The sequence below is a fragment of the Mus caroli genome, chromosome 12 (assembly GCF_900094665.2).
Source record: "Mus caroli chromosome 12, CAROLI_EIJ_v1.1, whole genome shotgun sequence".
NCBI classification, from domain to species: domain Eukaryota; kingdom Metazoa; phylum Chordata; class Mammalia; order Rodentia; family Muridae; genus Mus; species Mus caroli.
In genome coordinates, this window is record NC_034581.1 from 114,373,621 (window position 1) to 114,393,927 (window position 20,307).

Genomic DNA, 20,307 nt, shown 5'->3' on the forward strand with positions numbered 1-20,307 from the left:
TTGTAGACCAGGCTGGCCTCGAACTCAGAAATCCGCCTGCCTCTGCCTCCCGAGTGCTGGGATTAAAGGCGTGCACCACCACGCCCGGCTCTTATCTTTTTTTTTTTTTTTTGTAAACTATATTCCTGTTGAGAGCAGTAATGAAATATGATCTCCAACAAGGTTCTTGCTTAAGCAGGTTTTCTAAATAAGACCAAGTTAATTCTTTTAACGCTCATTATGCAGCAGGGATTGTTTGAAATACTTCCCAGGTGTTTGCCATTGTATCCTCACAATCAACAATTTTATTACCTTTGTATGAAAGATCAGAAAAATAGCAGAATCAGACTATAGGATCTAATTCATTCATATATATATATATATATATATATATATATATATATATATATATATAGAGAGAGAGAGAGAGAGAGAGAGAGAGACAGAGAGACAGAGAGAGACAGAGACAGAGACAGAGACAGAGACAGACAGACAGAGAGAAATTTATAGCAAATTTTAACACATTAAAATCTCATATATAATTAGTTTTGAAAGAAAAACCTTTTAACTTTGTTTAAGAAGAATTTTCCAAAACATTCTTGTTCATAGAGTGCTTTTATCATATAACTCTTTGACATGCTTCTGAAGACTTAGAAAATCCATTTTTAGAAATAATGTATTTGGGGAAAGAAGATAAAAGAACAAACGATATTTCTGATAGACACTTAGTAATAAAATGAGAGATCCTGCTGGTTGAGAATTTAGAAGCTGTTGTGTTGTCTCAATGAAGTGAGGTTGAAATGTCAGCTCTCCGTGCTTCCTCACCTCACCTCACCTATTATTCATATAAAAAGCTACTTGGTGTGATTCAAATTAGTCATGACTACACTGAAAAGCACGTGTTTTATTTATATTTATTTTCTTGACAGTGTTTAAAAGAGGGTAACACTCATGTAGAAAACTGTGTATAGCCTATGTGGGAGCTATATCAGTTTCAGAAAGACAACACATGTATTCACTTTGGACATTCAGTCAATAAGGCCTTCTCACACGCCTAAAAAGCTCTCTTCTCTCTTGATTACCCACCCTCAGTAGGATAGCCACTACTTTTATTTCTATGTCTACATGTTGTTTGTATTCCACCTGTAATTTTACTGAGGTAATGTGCCTATTAGCTGCATGTACTTGGAATATTCTTCTTGCCAAGTGTTGCATAGATAACACACATAATCAACACAATTTCTATCCACTATCCTTAGAACTTTCTCTCTTACCTTTCTTTATAGCTCCCATTCCCAAGCAACAATTAGGTCTTTTCTGCCACTATAGGTTAGTTTGTATTTCCTAGCATTTTGTATAAGTGAATACATATGTAGCCTACATTTTGAAGGTATTCTGGCTTATTATATTCGTAATTATTTTAAGATATTTTATGATAATTGTAAACAATTACCTTTTTCCTTCTAATTGTTGAATAGTGTTCCATTGTCTAAATATACCACAATTTGCTTATTAATTGGCATTTTACTTTATTTACTCTTTTTGGCCATTACAAATTTAACTTTTAGAAACTTTTGTGCAGACATCAGATTTTGTTTCCTTTTTGCAAATGCCTGGCAGTAGTGTGCCTATGTCACATACTTAGATATATTTAACAATTTGTGGAATTGCTAAACTTTTCTAAATCTACCAGTTCTCATCCCCACAGCAACTTAACAGTTTTTCAGGTGTTCATTGACCTCACAGCATAGATGCTTGTGACCTGTGTAGTCCTATCCTACTGAGATCTTCTTATTGAATATCTATAGGGGTATATTATTGAGATACATTTCTTCATCAGAATTATTTGATTTCTACACCTTTTCTTTGGTGTAGGTTTATTAAAATATTTGGCCAGTTCTTATTTTTGAGGCTTGATTTTTTTTTTCAGTTTTAGACACAGAACAACTCTCTCTCTCTCTCTCTCTCCTCCCCTCTCTGAGTGTGTGTGTGTGTGTGTGTGTGTGTGTGTGTGTGTGTGATTGGCTGGCTTTTTGGTAATCACAACCTTTATATTATATTTAAGAAATTGTGCTAAACTCAATGGTACTGAGATTGTTCAGTTATACCTTCTTCTAGAAGTTTCATTGTTCCAGGTTTGGGGTTTAGGACCAGAGCAAATACTCTTACTAATTTTAGCACAGGATGGGGCTGGGCTAGGATATTTTGTTTGCTTGTTCTATGTATGGTTATTTAAGTATACTACTACCATTTGTGTACAAAAGCTTCTTTTTACAGTTGCAAATCAGTATTTTCTACAACAAAATATTGCTAAATTACTGTAAGTTAAAAAGAATTCTTTTTTCTTTCGTTTTTTTAATATTAGGATATAATTGTATAATTTTTCCTTCTCTTTCCTCTCACCAAATCTCCCAATATATCCACCCTTGGTCCTTTTCAAACTCATGGCCTCTTTTTCACTACTTTGTATGCATATGTGTATTTGTACATATACATATATTCCTAAATATAGCCTGCTCAGTTTGAATGGTGTTACTTTTATGTATGTTTTCAGAGCTGACCATTTGGTATTAAATACCCAATAGACATGTTCATTGGCATCCTTCTTCAACTCACATTGGGGCAGCCAATTGGTGAGACTTTATGTGGCTATAACCTTCTGACATTAGCATGAGACTTAATCTCACAGCAAAGGCCCTGATCCTCTGCCTCTTATAATCTTTCCACTCCCTCTTCTGCAATATTTCCTGTGCCTTAGGTGCAGGAGTCTTTTGTAGACATATACATCGAGTCTGGGCTCCAGAAGAGCATATTGATTGGTGGTAGGTTTTGCTTTGTTTGTTTGTTTGTTTGTTTGTAATGGCCTCTGTCTCTTACAAAGAGAGGATTCCTTAATGAATAGTGAGGTGAATATTACACATATTGGGTAGTAAAGACAAATTGTTGATTTAGTAAAATGGGGATTGTAGTTTATCTTCCAAGATCCACGACTTCACTAGCACTGATCATTTGACTAGGTTTCCAGTACTAGGCATGATTTCCCTTATGCTGAGTGGGCTTTAAGTTCAATTAGGGAGCTGTTAGTTAGTGCCAAGTGTGTGTGCCACTATAGAAACCTAGATTATCATGCCATGATGGTCATTGATGTCATTCATTGGTGTCATAGCTAGGTAGGGCTGTTGATTGTTTCCCTCACTGGTGGCTTGCATGGTGCCTTTTGGTACCATAAAGGTTATTCTCAGTGAGTAAGCATTTAGGTCAGTCCCAGCTCAGGGAACTCTAGGACCTGTTTCTGGGGTACATGGTATCTTCAACAATAGGGACTTACTTTCCAATTCTGGGAACAATCAAGGGCACTAGAAATAAGCTGTATGTTTCTGGAGTATCTTGGAGAGCCCTGGCCAACAATTCATAAGAAGGTTTCTTATGTCTGGTATTGTAGTTTTCGTTAGGTGGTGTTTGGCTCTTTGAGGAAGCATTGACAATATGGATGAGAAAAGTTTATTTAAACTATATATGTATATTTATACATAGAATTACATGTATTTTAGAATTTTAAAGATATAGTTCATAGTATGATTTCTTATGGCTTTGAAAGATATCCTTATTGTTATTTTATCTTTCTTCTGTAGTTATGTCCCTGGTCCCTCTCTAAAAATCATCCACTAATTTTCTGTTTCCTTAATCAGATCATTTATTTCCTTGCCTATTTATCCCTTAACCACTACCTCACAAATGATCCCTATTTATATTCCTGCTTTCTGCTGTTACAACAAGATATACATACACTTCTGAAGATTTGAAGCTAACAACCCCAGTGAGAAAGCACATGCAAAGTTTATTTTTTTGTATCTGGGTTACATCATTTGATACTATCCGATCTTTTCTTGGTTCACCCATTTACCTAGAAAATTCAAGATTTCATTTTTTTTTTAATAGTTGAGTAAAATTCCACAGTATATATGTATCACATTTTCTTTATACAGTCATTGTTGGAGGATGTTTAAGTGTTTTATTTTTCCTACCTATTATGAATAGAACAGCAATGAACATGGCTGAACAAGTGTGTGTGTGTGGAATAGGATGTTGAGTCTTTTGGGCTCATGACAACTAGCAGTATAGTTGGCTCATATACTGTTTTTACTTTTAGTGTTTTGAGAATTCTTCATTCTGATTTCTGTAGTGTCTCACGAGTTTGTAATTCAATCGACAGTTAATGAGAGTTTCTTTTTTTGCCATATCCTCTCCAGCATTTATTGTCAGCTCTTTTGTTGATTTTTGTTATCATTCTGACTGGAGTAGGATGGATATCATGTGGGTTCCAGGCCCACTCTTCAAATGACTCATTTGTTTTTTTCAACTTTTTGTGTTATAAGTTCTTTATATATTCTAGATATCAACCCTGTCACATGTTGAGGTAGTAAAAATTCTCTCCCCTTCTGTGTGCTTCCCCTTCATCCAGTTGGTTATTTCTTTATATGTATAGAAGCTTTTTGGTTTAAAGAAATTTCAGTTGTCAGGTGCTGGTCTTTTCTACACCTGTATTATGTAAGATACTGCCAATCTTTTTCTCTAGCAGTTTCAATGTTTCAGATTTCACATTTGGTTTTTGATAAATTTGGAGTTAAGATTTTTTGTGCAGGGTGTGGCCATGCAGTTTCCCAGTACCATTTATTGAAGATGCTTTCTTTTCTACAGCATATTATTTGGCACATTTTGCAAATATAAAGCTGCTAAAGTTATGTGTACTCATGTTTGTGATTTTAATTTTGTTCCTCTGACATTTACGTCTGCTTTTGTGCCAGTACCATATTGTTTTTATTAATATGGCTCTATAATATAGTTTAAGACCTGTAATTGTAACCCCTGCAACAAAGTTCTTTTAGTTCAGGATTGTTTTGGCTATCTTGGTTCTTTTGAGGTTTCATATAAACTTTAGAGCATTTTTTTTTCTATTTCTGGAAAGAATGAGATAAAGCCATTTTCACAATATTAATTCTACCAATTCATGAATATGAAATGTCTATTTTCTATTGTCTTCTTCATGTTTTTCTTCAGTTTTTCAAAGATTTTATTGTGATGTTCTTCACTTCCTTTGGTGGTTTGAATGAGAATGGCTTCCATAGGCTCATAGCTTTGAATACTTGGTCAGCAGGGAGTGGGAGCTGCACTATTTGAAAGGATTAGGAGGTGTGGCCTTATTGGAAGAAGCATGCCACTGAATGTTGGCTTTGAGATTTCATAAAGCCCATTCCAAGCCCAGCATCTCTTGCTGCTGCCTTCAGATACAAATATCTTAACTACCATGTCTGTGTGCAGGCATGCTTCCTACCACGAGGATAATAGACTAAACCTTTGAAACTCGTAAGAAAGACCCAATTAAGTGCTTTTTTAAAAATATGGGTTGCCATGGTCACAATGTCTTTTCACAGCAATAGAACACTGACTAAGGTACCTTTCCCCCAACACATTCGTGTGGTTGTAAATGGGAATGTGTTCATGATCTTCTGCATATATTTGTTGGTGAGGTGTTATTGATTTGTGCAAGTTGATCTGTGCCTTGGCCACATTACAGGATTTGTTTTCTGGTAGAATTTTTGGAATCTAATGTATCACATTATATTGTCTGATGATAATTCTTGATTCCTGCTTTTCCTATTTGTATACCTTTAATTTGACTGATTGTTCCTGCTAGTACTTCAAACATAATATCAAAAGAAGTGGGAATAGTGGACATCTCTGTCTCATTCCTGACCTCAGTGGCTTGCTTCAAGCTCTTCTCCTTTTAGGATGATGTTGGCTGTGGATTTCTCATTTAAAGCTTTTATTATATTGAAGTATGTTCCCTTTTGACCTATAGTATGTAGGACTTTTTTTTAATCTGGAGGGCATGTGGGAATTTGTCAAAGGCTTTTTCTATATCCATTGAGATTATCAAGTGATTTTTATCTTTAATCCATTTATTGACTAATCTCCGAGTTTAGGGGATAAGGCCAACTTAATTATGGTATCTGTCTGTATTTTCAGTTGGCAAATATTTTATTGAGTAATTTGGTTTTTATTCATCAGACTTATTGGTCTGGAGTCTTTGTTTTACCCTTTCCGTTTCTGTTTCCGTTTCCATTTCCGTTTCCCTTTTCCATTTCCTTTTCCTTTTCCCTTTCCTTTCCTCCCCTCTCTTTCTCCTCTTCCTCTTCCTCCTCCTCTCTCTCCCATCTTTATCTGGCTGGGATGTTAAAGAAGAAGAACATGGGATGCTCCTTTTGTTTTTTTCTTTCTCTTTTTAAAAATGGTTTATGAGGAATTGTATATAGATATTTGAATGGCTGGTAGAATTATGCAGTGAATCTACCTGTCCCCTGCACTTTTGTTTTGTGTTGATTTGGTTGGTAGTGCTACTACTAACTGAATCTCATTTGTTAAAGTTCTGCCTAGACTATTGTGTTATGGGTTTAATTTTGTAGTTAGTCTGAATCTAGAAATGTCTCCCTTTATTTTAATTTCTAAAGCTTAATGGAGTACAACTTTTAAAAATATTCCTTAGGTGCTTCTCAGCCATTCGGTTTTCCTGAGTTAGGAATTCTCTGTTGAGCTCTATATGCCAGTTTTAATAGGGTTATTTGGTTCTCTGGAGTCTAACTTCTTGAGTTCTTCGTACATATTGGATATTAGCCCTCTATCAGATATAGGATTGGTAAAGACATTTTCTCAATCTGTTGGTTGCCGTTTTGTCCTATTGACAGTGTCCTTTGCCTTACAGAAGCTTTGCAATTTTACCAGGTTCCACTTGTCAATTCTTGATCTTAGAGCATAAGCTATTAGTGTTCTGTTCAGGAATTTTTCCCCTGTGCCCATGTGCTCAAGGCTCTTCCCCACTTTCTATTTTATTAGTTTCAGTGTCTCTGGTTTTATGTGGAGGTCCTTGATCTACTTGGACTTGAGCTTTGTACAAGGAGATAAGAATGAATTGATTTGCATTCTTCTATAAGCTAACTGCCAGTTGAACCAGCACTATTTGTTGAAAATGCTGTCTTTTTTTCCACTGGACAGTTTTAGCTCCAATCAAACATCAAGTGACCATAGGTATGTGGGTTCATTTCTGAATCTTCAATTCTATTCCATTGATCTACCTGCCTGTCACTGTACCAATACCATGCATTTTTTATCATGATTGCTTTGTAGTACAGCTTGAGGTCAGGGATGGTAATTCTGCCAGAATTTCTTTTATTGTTGAGAATAGTTTTCGCTATCCTGGGTTTTTTGTTATTACATATGAATTTGGAAATTATTCTTTCTAACTCTATGGAATTTTGATGGGGATTGTATTGAATCTGTAGATAGCTTTCAGCAAGATGGTCATTTTTACTATATTAATCCTGCCAATCCATGAGCATTGGAGATGGAGCATCTTTCCATCTTCTGAGATCTTCTTTGATTTCTTTCTTCAGAGACTTGAAGTTCTTGTCATACAGATCTTTCACTTGGTTAGTTAGAGTCACACCAAGGTATTTTATATTATTTGTGACTATTATGAAGGATGTTGTGTCCTAGTCGTCAGAGAAATGCAAATCAAAACAACCCTGAGATTCCACTTCACACCAGTCAGAGTGGCTAAGATCAAAAACTAGGGTGACAGCAGATGCTGGCAAAGATGTGGAAAAAGAGGAACACTCCTCATTTGCTGGTGGGATTGCAAGCTGATATAACTACTCTAGAAATCAGCCTGGCAGTTCCTTGGAAAATTGAATGTAGTACTACCTGAGGACTCAGCTATACCACTCCTGGGCACATATCCCAAAGGTGCTCCAACATGTAACAGGGACACATGCTCCACTATGTCACTATGTTCATAGCAGCCTTATTTATAATATCCAGAAGCTGGAAATAATCCAGATATCCCTCAACAGAGGAATGGATACAGAAAATGTGGTACATTTACATAATAGAGAATTACTCAACTATTATAAACAATGAATTCATGAAATTCCCAGGCAAATAGATCATCCTGAGTGAAAAACCCATCCTGGGTGAAAAAAAATCATCCTGAGTGAGGTAACCCAATCACAAAAGAACACACATGGTATGCACTTACTGATAACTGGATATTAGCCTAGAAGGTCAGAATACCCTTAATACAATTCACAGAACACATGAAGCTCAAGATGAAGGAAGAGCAAAGTGTGGATACTTCAGTCCTTCTTAGAAGGGTGAACAAAATATACATAGGAAGAGAAACAGAGACAAAGTGTGGAACTGAGACTGAAGGAAAGGCCATCCAGAGACTGCCCCACCTGGGGATCCATCACATATACAGTTACCAAACCCAGACACTACTGTGGATGCCAACAAGTGCTTGCTGATAGGAGCCTGTTATAGCTGTCTTTTAAGAGGCTTTGCCAGTGCCTGACAAATACAGAGATGGATGCTCTCAGCCAACCATTGGACTGAGCACAGGGTCCACAATGGAGGAGCTAGAGAAAGTACCCAAGGAGCTGAAGGGATTGGCAGCCCCAAAAGAAGAACAGCAATACGAACTAAACAGTACCCCCAAAGCTCCCAGGGACTAAACCACCAACCAAAGAGCACACATGGAGAGACCCATGGCTCCAGCCACATATACAGCAGTGGATGGCCTTATTGGACATCATTGAGAGGAGAGGGCCTTGATCCTGTGAAGGCTGGATGGCCTAGTGTAAGGGGATGCCAGGACAGGGAATTGGGAGTGGGTGTGTTAGTGAGCAGAGGAAGAGGGGATGTGATGGGGGTTTTCAGAAGGGAAACAAGGACAGGGATAACATTTGAAATGTAAATAATAAAATATCTAATAAAAATAATTAAAAATATATTCCTTTATAATATTCTGTGTGTCTGTTGTTATGTTTCCATGTGAGTTTCTGTTTCTGTGAATCTGAGTCTTCTCTTTCTTTTCTTTCATTGGTTAGTTAGGGCAATGGCTTGTCAATATCTTTTATTTTCTTAAAGAACTAGCTCCTAAATTTGCTAAGTTTTTGTATTGTTTTTACTGGTTATGTTTCACTGGTTTCTGTTCTGATCTTTAGATATTTCTTGCCATTGACTGACTTTGGATTTGGTTGGTTCTTCTTTTCCAACTTTTTGATCTGTATTACTAAGCTAATTAATTGTGCTGTTTCTGATTTTTTAATGTAGGCACCTAGAGTTATACATTCCCTTATAGAACTGCTTTCTATGTGTCCCAGAATTTTGTTGTGTTGTCCTTTTATTTTCATTTAGTTCCAGGATTGTTTTCTTATTTGATTATTGATTTCTTCTTTGATCCATTTATCATTCAGTAGTGAATTGTTTATTCTCCATGAGTTTGTGCATTTACTAAAGGTTTCTTTGTTGTTAATTTTAAGTTTTATTTCACGGTGGTCAAATAGGATAACAAAGACTTATTTCAATCTTTTAAAATTTGTAAAGGTTTGTTTTGTGTCCCAGAATATGGTCTAGCTTAGAAAAACTTCTACATGCTGCTGAATAGAACATTCATTCTTTGGTGTTTGGGTGGAATATTTTGCAGATATCTGCTGAGTCCAGTTTTTTTACTCATTTATTTTTGCTACTGAAATTTGTGCTGAAGATAGATTTCGATAGTCTTAAAACTTTTTAGGAAACCATAGTGCAGGGAATTTTAATGGGAAGAAAACATAAAAAAAATATTTGTAGCATTGCTTTAGACTTCACTGTTGGCTTGAATTATACTCTGTGTAGCAGAGTGATGTCGGTTATAAAGCAAAATGAGTCCATAGTTTGAGAGAAAAAAATCTTTGCAAATGTATTATTAAAACCTTAACATTTCATTTATTCTTGAGGGTCCTACTCAAATATTTAATTGTGTTGGTGAACAAATGCATTTTTGAGTTTCTTTCACTTCAACACACACACATGCACTCACACACAGGCACATGCACACTCACCCATGTTCGCACGCATGTACAAGTACACATGGTATGAATACATGCACAAGAAACAGTGATGTTTAAACCAGAAAGAGAACCTTTTCCTTGTAAGAACCCTGATCTCAAGCTTCTGAAGTGATCAAAACAGGGCATTTGTTGAAGGTACTCATAAGCCTAGGGCATTTTGCTATGGCAGTCTAAGCCAGGTGATAAGTAAACCAAATCTAATCACATTTTCTAACACCTCCCCTGTTAGATAGTAGCTTAATTTTATGCAAGCTGTTGACTTAGTTATTAATGCAGAAGATTTAGGAATTAGTTACAGGTAGTCCATACTGATTATACTGGCATTTTCCTCATCAATCTCTGTTGGGTACTCTTAAGCTGCAATTCATTAAACATCTTATTAAATAAAATCTACTTGCAAAGTATGAAGATATCCTCTCATTTTAAAATGAGAGGATTTTTTTTAAAAGAAATGATTTAGCATAATGGATGGCTTATAGGTTTTGCATGTCTCAAGTAAAACTGAATCAAAGTTGAAAACAATTTTTCAATACATTATTTTTGACTATTTAAGATCTGAAATAATAGAAGGCCTTTCAAGGTATGTATAATATTTCAGCTTGTTTTCTTGTTTTCTAATATATCAGGTGTGCAGTTTGTATTTTTTAATTAACATGATAATAAAGACTGGTTAATGAAACTTGCTTAATTTCCACAAAATTGCAGTACAAAATTCTTGGGTAAATTTTCTGTGTGTTATTGTGAGTTTCATTCTCCTAAAGAGATTTTATTATTTTCTCTAAAAAGGAAAATTACATTAAGTGGTTTACCTGGCATTGAATATCAAGAAATGTGTTCTAAGTATGGGCAAAACTTGCTGGCTCAGATTCCTGGGAACAAGAATTCATTTGAACTAGTCCCTTGGTCCTCTTTGTTGGTCCTTCTTGCTGAATGTGTTTTTCATTGAGTCTTGCTTGACTACCTACAAGAGATCAAAGTCCAATGCATAGTTTTTGCCAGAGAAGAGGAGAAAGGATCACTTCATACGGTGAAGATACTGCCTAATGCAGACGTATTTTGCTCATGTCGCATTTTTAACCCCATATCCCACTAGAGGCCTTCACTGAACCCTGATAAATGGAGATTTGAGACAGAAACTTCACCTCTTTTACTCTGGGCTGTCCTTCTACTAATTGATGTCTGCCAAAATTGTGCTAGAATAACAACCATGGTGTGCTTTGGACCCTGAAAACAACAGTTACCAGGTTAATCAGGAATCTAACCTGGAATCTAACCTGGAATTCAAATTTGACTGCAATTTTTATCTTACAAAATGTGAGCTATATAAAGAACTCAAGAAGATAGACTCCAGAGAACCAAATAACTTTATTTAAAAAATGAGGTACAGAGCTAAGCAAAGAATTCTCAACTGAGGAATCTCGAATGTCTGAGAAGCACCTAAAGAAATGTTCAACATCCTTAGTCATCAGGGAAATGCAAATCAAAACAACCCTGAGATTCTACTTCATACCAATCAGAATGGCTAAGATCAAAAACTCAGGTGACAGCAGATGCTGGGGAGGTTGTGGAGAAAGAGGAACACTGTTCCATTGCTGGTGGGATTGCAAGCTGATACAACCATCTTGGAAATCAGTCTGGTGGTCCCTCACAAAATTGAACATAGTATTATCTGAGGACCCAGCTATACCACTCCTGGGCACATATCCAGAAGATTCTCCAACATGTAACAAGGACACATGCTCCACTATGTTCATAGCAGCCTTATTTATAATAGCCAGAAGCTGGAAACAACCCAGGTGTCCCTCAACAGAGGAATGGATACAGAAAATGTGGTACATTTACACAATGGAGTACTATTCACCTATTATAAATAATGAATTCATGTAATTCCCAGGCAGATGAATGGTACTAAAAATATCATCCTGAGTGAGGTAACCCAGTAACAAAAGAACACACATGGTATATACTCATAAGTGGGTATTAGGAAAAAGATCAGAAAACCCATGATACAATTCACATATCATATAAAGTTCAAGAAGGAAGACCAAAGTGTGGATGCTTCAGTCCTACTTAGAAGGGGGAACAAAATAATCACTGGATGTGGAGACTAGGAGGGACTTGGGAGGAAGAAAGGGGGGTAGGAGAAAAGGAGGGCAGGATCAGGTATGGGAGGTGACCTGGGAGATCAGGAAATTGAACAGCTATGTAGCAATGGGGGATGAGGAACTGGGGTTAGCAACCAGAAAGTTCCAGATGCCAGGAAAGCAAGAGGCTCACAGGAACCAAAGGAGATAGCATTAGCTGAAATATCCAACAATGGGGACAGAGAACCTGTAGAAACCATATCTAAAGGTTTGGCATGACCTCCTGTTGATGGATGGGGCCAAACATTCTTCTCCAAATTTTAACCAAGAATTGCTTCTGTCTAAAGGAAATACAGAGACAAAGAGTAGAACAGAGACTGAAGGAAAAGCCATTCAGAGACTTCCCCACCTGAGGATTCATCCCATATGAAGTCACCAAACCCAGTCACTATTGCTTGCTGACAGGAGCCTGATATGGATGCCTCCTGAGAGGCTCTGCCAGAGCCTTACTGATACAGATGTGGATGCTTGCAGCCAACCATTGGACTGAGCATGGGGACCATAATAGAGGAGTTAGAGGAAGGACTGAAGGAGCTGAGGGGATTTCCAACCCCATAGGAAGAACAACAATATCAACCATCCAGCCCCCTGAGAGCTCCCAGGAACTAAACCTCCAACCAAAGAATACACATGGAGGGACCCATGGCACCAGCTTCATATGTAGCAGAGGATGGCCTTATCTAGCATTAATGGGAGGGGAGGCCCTTGGTCTTGTAAAGACTTGATGGCCCAGTATAGGAGAATACTAGTGCAATGAGGCCAGAGTCAGTGGGTGGGTGAGCATGCTCATAGAATGGGGTGGGGTAGGATAGAGAGTTTTTGGAGGAAAAACTGAAAAGAGGGATAACATTTGAAATATAATTAAATAAAATAACCAATAAGAAATGAAAAATACACCTATAGATGTTTGCACTTAGCCGGAAGACTAGATTATTTTTGGTTTTCTAGATATCTGCCACTTTAGAAAAGTGATATGAAACTTTACCAATCCTGAAGACTGTAAAATAATCTGACATTTATTTCTTCTTCCCATATCTTTAATGTATATAGTCTGCATCCACCACCAAAACTAGATTAATAGCAGTGTAATGCCAGCTCAAGAGCATGAGTCCCATGTTGCAACTCTAGCTCTTCTGTTCTTTGGACTGCATTTATCACTATAAAAATACAGAAGGCAAAACTGAAAGCTTCATTACTCAAGAGTGTGTGATATGAATTATATACGACATAAATGCCTTTGGGCAAACCAATGCTCTTTTTAAAAATTCAAACAATAATATCTTATGTAGTACTTTGTAGAAAAATCAAAAATAAAAACAAACTTTTTTCCACCATTCCCCAGCCCTCTCAACCCTGTCTTAAGGGTTGACACTATGCCAAATTAGGAAATTACTGCAGTAAAACAAGCATGCAGATAAAAGAATAAAATATTTTTGTAATTGCCACGTCTTTTCAAGCCTCCAGATATTTGGCATTCTGCAAAGAAATTATTGGATGACTGGATGACTAGATTTTTCATTTTACATCTCTATGTTGTAGTACTAGATACATTCTCTTGTCTTTTTTATAAAACATTCTTATTTTAAACATAATTCTTTAGTAAGAGTTTGAAGACATCAATGAAACAAACTGGTCATCTTGTCTTTCACATATAAGTCAAGTCAAAACAGAAGAGATGTTTTGGAAATATTTAGTTTTTTGTTGTTGCTGCTGTTGTTTGCTCACTTGTTTGTTTTTGAGATAGGGTTTTGTAGTTCTGAATTTTTCTCTACCTACTTTAATAAGGGTTCAACCTCCACTTTAGCCCACCACCCTCCAAAGGTAGTGGAAAAGAAAAGTTATGAGGACATGGGGGAAATGAATCTGTTTAAAAATAGTTCTTTGAAAGTGAGTCCAATCTTTGTTGTCTGGATATCGTCAGTCCAGTCCTCTAGCAAAACACCAACATGAATTAGCAGTGGTAGTCAACCCATTCAGTAATCACCACTCATGAATCAGCAATGACAATTCCATCCAGAAGCAGCAAGACTCTACTATTTGGCCCAAGTCTGCTGAAGTGCAAGAAGCCACAGGAAACTCATGAGAAGTGCTTTGACAAGTTTCTCTCTCTCAAGTCACAGCCAGCAAAGCTCAGCAAAGCAATGTAAGGTGAATCAATACATGCATGCCATCAGTGAAGAATAGTGAAGGCAGAGCAAAGTGAACCAATACTAAAGCTTCCACTGTCTGTGGGGTCATATTTATATTCCTTCAAAGCATTATGTATCCTTTCACATGTCTGCTTTAGCAAAACATCCTTTCACCTCTGTGCCCCAGCAAAACATCATTTGATATAACTGACTTTCCAAAGAAACCAAAAATTTCCACTGCAGGATTTATCTGTATAGTTTGACTGTCTGTGGTAGAATTCTCTTGAGAGTTCTATAGGCCAGGCTGGCCTTGTCTATAGAAGTATGCCTGCTTTTACTTTCTGAGTGATGGGACTAAAGGCAAGTGCCACCACTTCCAGGCTTCATTTAGATTTTTTATAATTACATAGTTAATAGTATTTTGTCTTTTTATAGCCTTTCAAAATATGAAAATGCATTAGTGTTGCTTATAAGGCAATTTGAAATTGAACAATCCATTTATTCCACTGTTATCTCTTCTTGGACCTTCTGACAATAGGATACTCATAGCATAATCAAGTATGCTGTCAGACCTAATAGAGGGGTTAGAACATACTAGAATCTAGCTCAGAAGTAACAAAGTCTAATACCCCAAGGCCTAGGGTAGAAAATATTGCATAGTTAAGTGGAAGATGTTAGAAACTCGTTGGTAAAGATGCAAGCCCATCACTTGCTAAATTCATGAACGCTTTAGAAAGGATAAAGATGGAGGTTTCTCAGTTAAGCAGGAGAAATATCTGGAAATATATTTTGCCACATAGTGACTATACCTAGCATCATACACTATTCTTGCAAAGTGGTAAAAATAGAAGTAAAGTATTTTTGTAAACCAATTTCACTGGATAGATAATATGTACTTAGATTTATTTAGTTTCTTCAAAATACTATGGTGCATTTAATCAGCATAGTTTCATCTGTCAGTTAAAAAACTAATTGAAAATTTAATAAAGGACAAGAAGAAATTAAGAAAATTTTGCTAAAGAACAATCCAGTTTCAAATCTCTGATTTTATTTTAATTCCTGTCCTTTTTTATTTTTTATTTTTTTGGAAAAAGGCTGAATTCCAGTTTACAAAGCTAGGGTGCAGCCTACATAAGAAAAGAATCCACTTATTCTGATTCCTGATCTATTATTTCATGCACTTCCATAATTTTCTTTGTGCTACTCCCGAAGATTCTTTAACAGGATGATGAAACTGTCAGCACCTTGAACATAATTATGGATTCCAATAGTCCAGATTTTTAAAAAAGAAAAGAAACTGCTACACTATTTTGCCTAATTAAGTTATTGAAGTCATATGGTTTGGAGTTTATTTGGATCAATTTAAGACTTATTTCCATCATTTAAAATGGTATGGTAATGGAACATTGAGTTCTTTAACATCTCTGACCCTCTATAGAAGCTAAGAACACATTGAGAAGATGATTATGAGAGATGAGTGACATGCCACAAAGACCTTTGCTTAATGAAAGCAGAAGACCAGACAAGCAATGGAAATTGCTTATTGTGGTTACAAACGGTGTAAGGGAAGAACTGTTGTTTTAGAAATTGGTTACCTGTACTTTTAGTAGCCTCTACTTTTTAGACAGAGGAACAGAAATGTTGTATTGTCCTCTTTACAAGATAGTTCTCACCAACTAGAACTTCTAAATGTGTATTTAATTAATTATTTTGTTGCCATTAGTTCCTTTGGTCCTATAAATCACAAAATAGGAATTCAATAAATTTGTTTTAATCCACATGTTCTCTAGTACACCTGGAATTTAGAGGATGGAACCATAGTCCTCCAATCACTCGATTTTATTCATAGAGGCCAAATCATAGAAATCAAGCAATTCTGAGAAACAATTCAAAATGATACCTACTTGGGCAGATAATTTTAGTTATGTACCTCAGATGACATCTTTCATTGAAATAAAGATTTTCCATGATGGGGCTACAGTGAACACAGTGAAGATAAATATTAATACTAGTAGTTGGTACGTGTGGCAATCTTTTTTGTTTAGGAATACTCAGATAAGTTACATGGCATGAAACTTGAAACCATGAAAAGAGGGTTTCATATTTTATTTTCCTTGCCTTCAAATAAAGCTAGAAAATGAGCTCTAGGGGAAAGAATATGCAAGCATTGTACTGGGAACAGGAGAAAAAAAACAACCCAACAACAACAACAAAAAATAACAGCTTAGGCCATATCAAGAAGCAACTGATTTAATGATTATTGTCAAGTTATTATTATTGAGTAAATTTAAACTAAAACTTGAATTTTCAAATTTCAGCAAAGTGGGCTATTCACACATTTTGGAGATAAATATTTCTGTATGTTTTTATTTCCATTGTTTTCCTTTCCTTTTATTTTTTAAACAACAAAATAAAGTGCTGAGGTCACTTCAGGACTCACAGTAACAAATCTAAAACATGTTGGGGGAAATTAGTAGAATTAGAAGTTAGAGCCAGAGAGTTCAGAAGTCATAACCTTAGCTCCCCTGTCCCCTGTCTTTGGTGCTGTGTGTATATTAGAGAAGTTTAAATAGAAGTAATGAATTGGAAGTTCGAGACAATCTTAATTTAGATCTGAGAAGCAGAGTCTTGTCCTGCATGTGAGGACCTTGGCCAGCAAGTCCTCATCTTGAATAGCTGGGTATGCACTTTTTTTCTGTGAACTTTCCCAGTGTTGTCTCATAGGCACCAAACCTCTTCAGCCAGGTTCCAGGGATCTGGTCAGCTCCTATGTCTTGGGGCCTGCAAAACTCTTCAAATTTGCCTACTGACAGAATGCCTGGAAATTCTAGCTTAACTCTACCTTACTTGTCACATCTATATAGAGATACTTAGTTCTTAATCTTAGATACTGTGGGTAGCTCCAATTTGCTTTCATCCTTATCATCTGTCTTACAAAGTAACTCCTGATATCTAGAATTTACTTAAACAGTTCAGTGGAACCAATGTTCAGAAGCTATGGGGAACATATCTTTCATTTATTTATATAGGAACATGCCCAGCAACTCTGATATTCCATTCTATATCAACTGGATCAGAAGCTCTAACGTTAAATGAATGGTATGTTAAGTGAGTCCAATGTTCAAATTGATGTAGAAGTTATAAACTAATGATAGAAAAGATATATTAAAATGTTGGTTTATCTTCACATACTTTAATTCCAGTAGGAAATGGAAGATCTGGTTACAGCATGTTACACTGAACCTTTTTATTTGATTCTCAGCATCCTTGTTTATAATAGCTTGCTGGACTAATGCAATAATTAAATCTGAATTTGACTAAAGCTGTCCAGCAAAATATTCCATGCTTAAAAATAGAGTAGAGAGGGGCACTACTCCATAAAATATGTATATTAAATGTCAGAAGAGGAAGATACAAATTTTAAAAATGAAAGAGTAAAATCCTTCATTGCCTAAAGGTATAGAATAAGAATACATTCAGCCAATGTGTCCTGAAAACTTACAGCTATTATAGCATTTAATCTAAATGTTTATTCATGAACCAGATGCCTCTGCTATATAAACACTCATTCACTCTGTAAGTATTCACTGAAAACCCACCTATGATTCATTTTAGTATCTTCCTGTGCAGAATGATGGCTTCCTGCCTGCTGGCTGGCTTCTCAGTGACAATATAGGAGTTGGTGTTGACTAAGATTATTTTTTATGCTCTCACAACAAATTTTTTATCTCACGTGCTCTCGTAATTTTCTCTTTTTCAAAGTATTCCCAGTTCCATAATTTAAATCACAGGGCTCTTCTCCCAAGTGCACGTGGAGCGGGCCTTGGCTGGAGGTGCTAGGTTTGCCATAACCAGGTCTAGGCAAGCTGACCCTTCAGTTATCATAGGGCACAAGTTGGATCCTACGAAGAAGGAGAAGCATGAGCCAGTCTGAAGGGTGCAGAGACCGAACTGGTCAGATTTTTGCCTGTAGCTGGCGATAAGAATTTTAAGAGGCTGTCAAGAGGGTAGCCAAGAGAAGGGCATGGTCTGTTGAAGTCCCTAAGCCAGATAAATCTCCTGGGATTAAAATATTGCCTGGAGAATTAGCCAAAGGAGCAATTCAGGCTCGAGGTGAGACGTGCTCAGCACCAATTGAAAACAGTGATGGAGATGAGGAGGAAGACTGAAGAAGATGGTGTGGTGACCCAGGGGTATCTTTGGGGCTCTGAGGACAGTAGTGAAGATAGATGGATGACCATGGAGCTGACTTTAACTCGGAGCATGAGGAGGAAACGTTGTTCCTATTGAAAGAGCTGCTCTGAAGCAGAAGACCCAGGACACCGAAGCTGGGGGACAGTGGAGTGAAGAGGACACTGATGAAGATGAAGGTGATAGTGTTTCCTCTGAGTCCCATCACAGAAGGGATGGCAAAGTAGAGGGGGATTTGAAGATTAATGTAGAAAATAGGGAAGCCTTTGTGGTGCCCCCTGCTGGGGAGATGGACCAGGATGCCCAGGCTCCAGACCTGGATCACAAGCAGATCCAGGATATAGTAGGAGTACTTCGGGGTTTGGAGGCTCAATGAGGAGGCCAGTCTCCAACTGAGTATCCATTTACTATTCTTATGGAGACTTCCTGTTAAGTAAGCTCATGGAGCTGTTCCCTCTGTCTGAGTTGGTAGAATTCTTAGAAGCTAACGAGGAATCCTCGCCGAACAACACCTTGAAAACCTGTCGCCGAGACCTTGCTCAAGCTCTGATCAATCATGGGGTTAATCTGGATCCATTAGGAAAGTGATCAAAGTTTGGACTTGCGGCATATTGGCACTACTCCCAAGTACCTTGCTGGACACTATATGCTGCAGAGAGCTTTGAGTTTGCTACCTGTCATGATCCTGGCATCTCAGGAGCATGAGTGGATCTTAGACATGTGCTGTGCTCCTGGAGGAAAGACCAGCTACATAGCTTAGCTGATGAAGAACACAGGTGTGATCCTTGCCAATGATGCCAATGCAGAGCGGCTTAAGAGTGTTGTGGGCAACCTGCACCAGTTAGGAGTCACCAACACCATCATCAGCCACTATGATGGGTGCCAGATCCCCAAGGTGGAGGCGCGGCAGGGAGGGGGGCTTTGATCGAGTGCTACTGGATGTTCCTGTAGTGGCACAGGAGTCATCGCCAACGAAGACGTGTGAAGACAAACAAGGATGAGAAGGATATCCAGCGCTGTGCCCACCATCAGAAGGAACTTCCTCTCAGTCAACGCTGCCTCCAAGACCGGAGGCTATCTGGTCTACTGCACCTCTTCTATTACAGTGGAAGAGAACGAGTGGGGAACGAGTGAGTGGTAGACTATGCCTTGAAGAAGAGGAATGTGCGACTGGTGCCCACTGGCCTGGACTTCAGCCAGGAAGGTTTTACCCGCTTCCAAGAAAAGTGCTTTCACTCCATTCTGTGTTTGCTTCTACCCTCACACTCACAATGTGGACGGTTTCTTTATTGCCAAGTTCAAGAAAATTTCCTATTCTATTCCCCAACTGCAAGCAGGAAACTTGGCAGCAGCTACCCCTACATAACCTGACCTGAAGGATCAGGTCACCCTAAAGTCTGAGAACAATACTGTCAGCCCACCAAGAAGTCTGCGGGGCTGCAAAAGCAAAGAAGCAGTTGTCTGTTGAGACAGAAACATTTCAAGAAACACTTCAGAAGGTGGACGGCATCTCCAAAGGGCTAGGCTTGTTCAGTGAACCTTCTGTCCCATACGCCCAAGTGTCTGCCAGGCCCCGGGGAAAGCAGTCAGTCTGATGGAAAAGCTGAAGTGATCAGGAAAGAAAGAGGGCTGGGAAGCTGAAGCAACAACTACCTAAATGGAAGCTCTCCAAGGAAGCTGCTTTCCCAAAACAGAGCGCCCCTTTCAAGGGTGAGGACTCAGGAACACCCGCGGTGCTGCCCCAAGGCTTAAGGATTGTGCTCAGCCCCTTGGGAAAGCAAAAGAAAGAAAGAGAGAGAGAGAGAGAGAGAGAGAGAGAGAGAGAGAGAAGAGAAGAGAAGAGAAGAGAAGAGAAGAGAAGAGAAGAGAAGAGAAGAGAAGAGAAGAGAAGAGAAGAGGAGAGGAGAGGAGAGGAGA

General features: G+C 37.7%; 1 pseudogene; it reads left to right on the forward strand.

The window, feature by feature from the left end:
• Positions 1 to 20,307, forward strand: part of LOC110306652 — a 62,408-nt pseudogene that overhangs the window by 39,746 nt on the left and 2,355 nt on the right.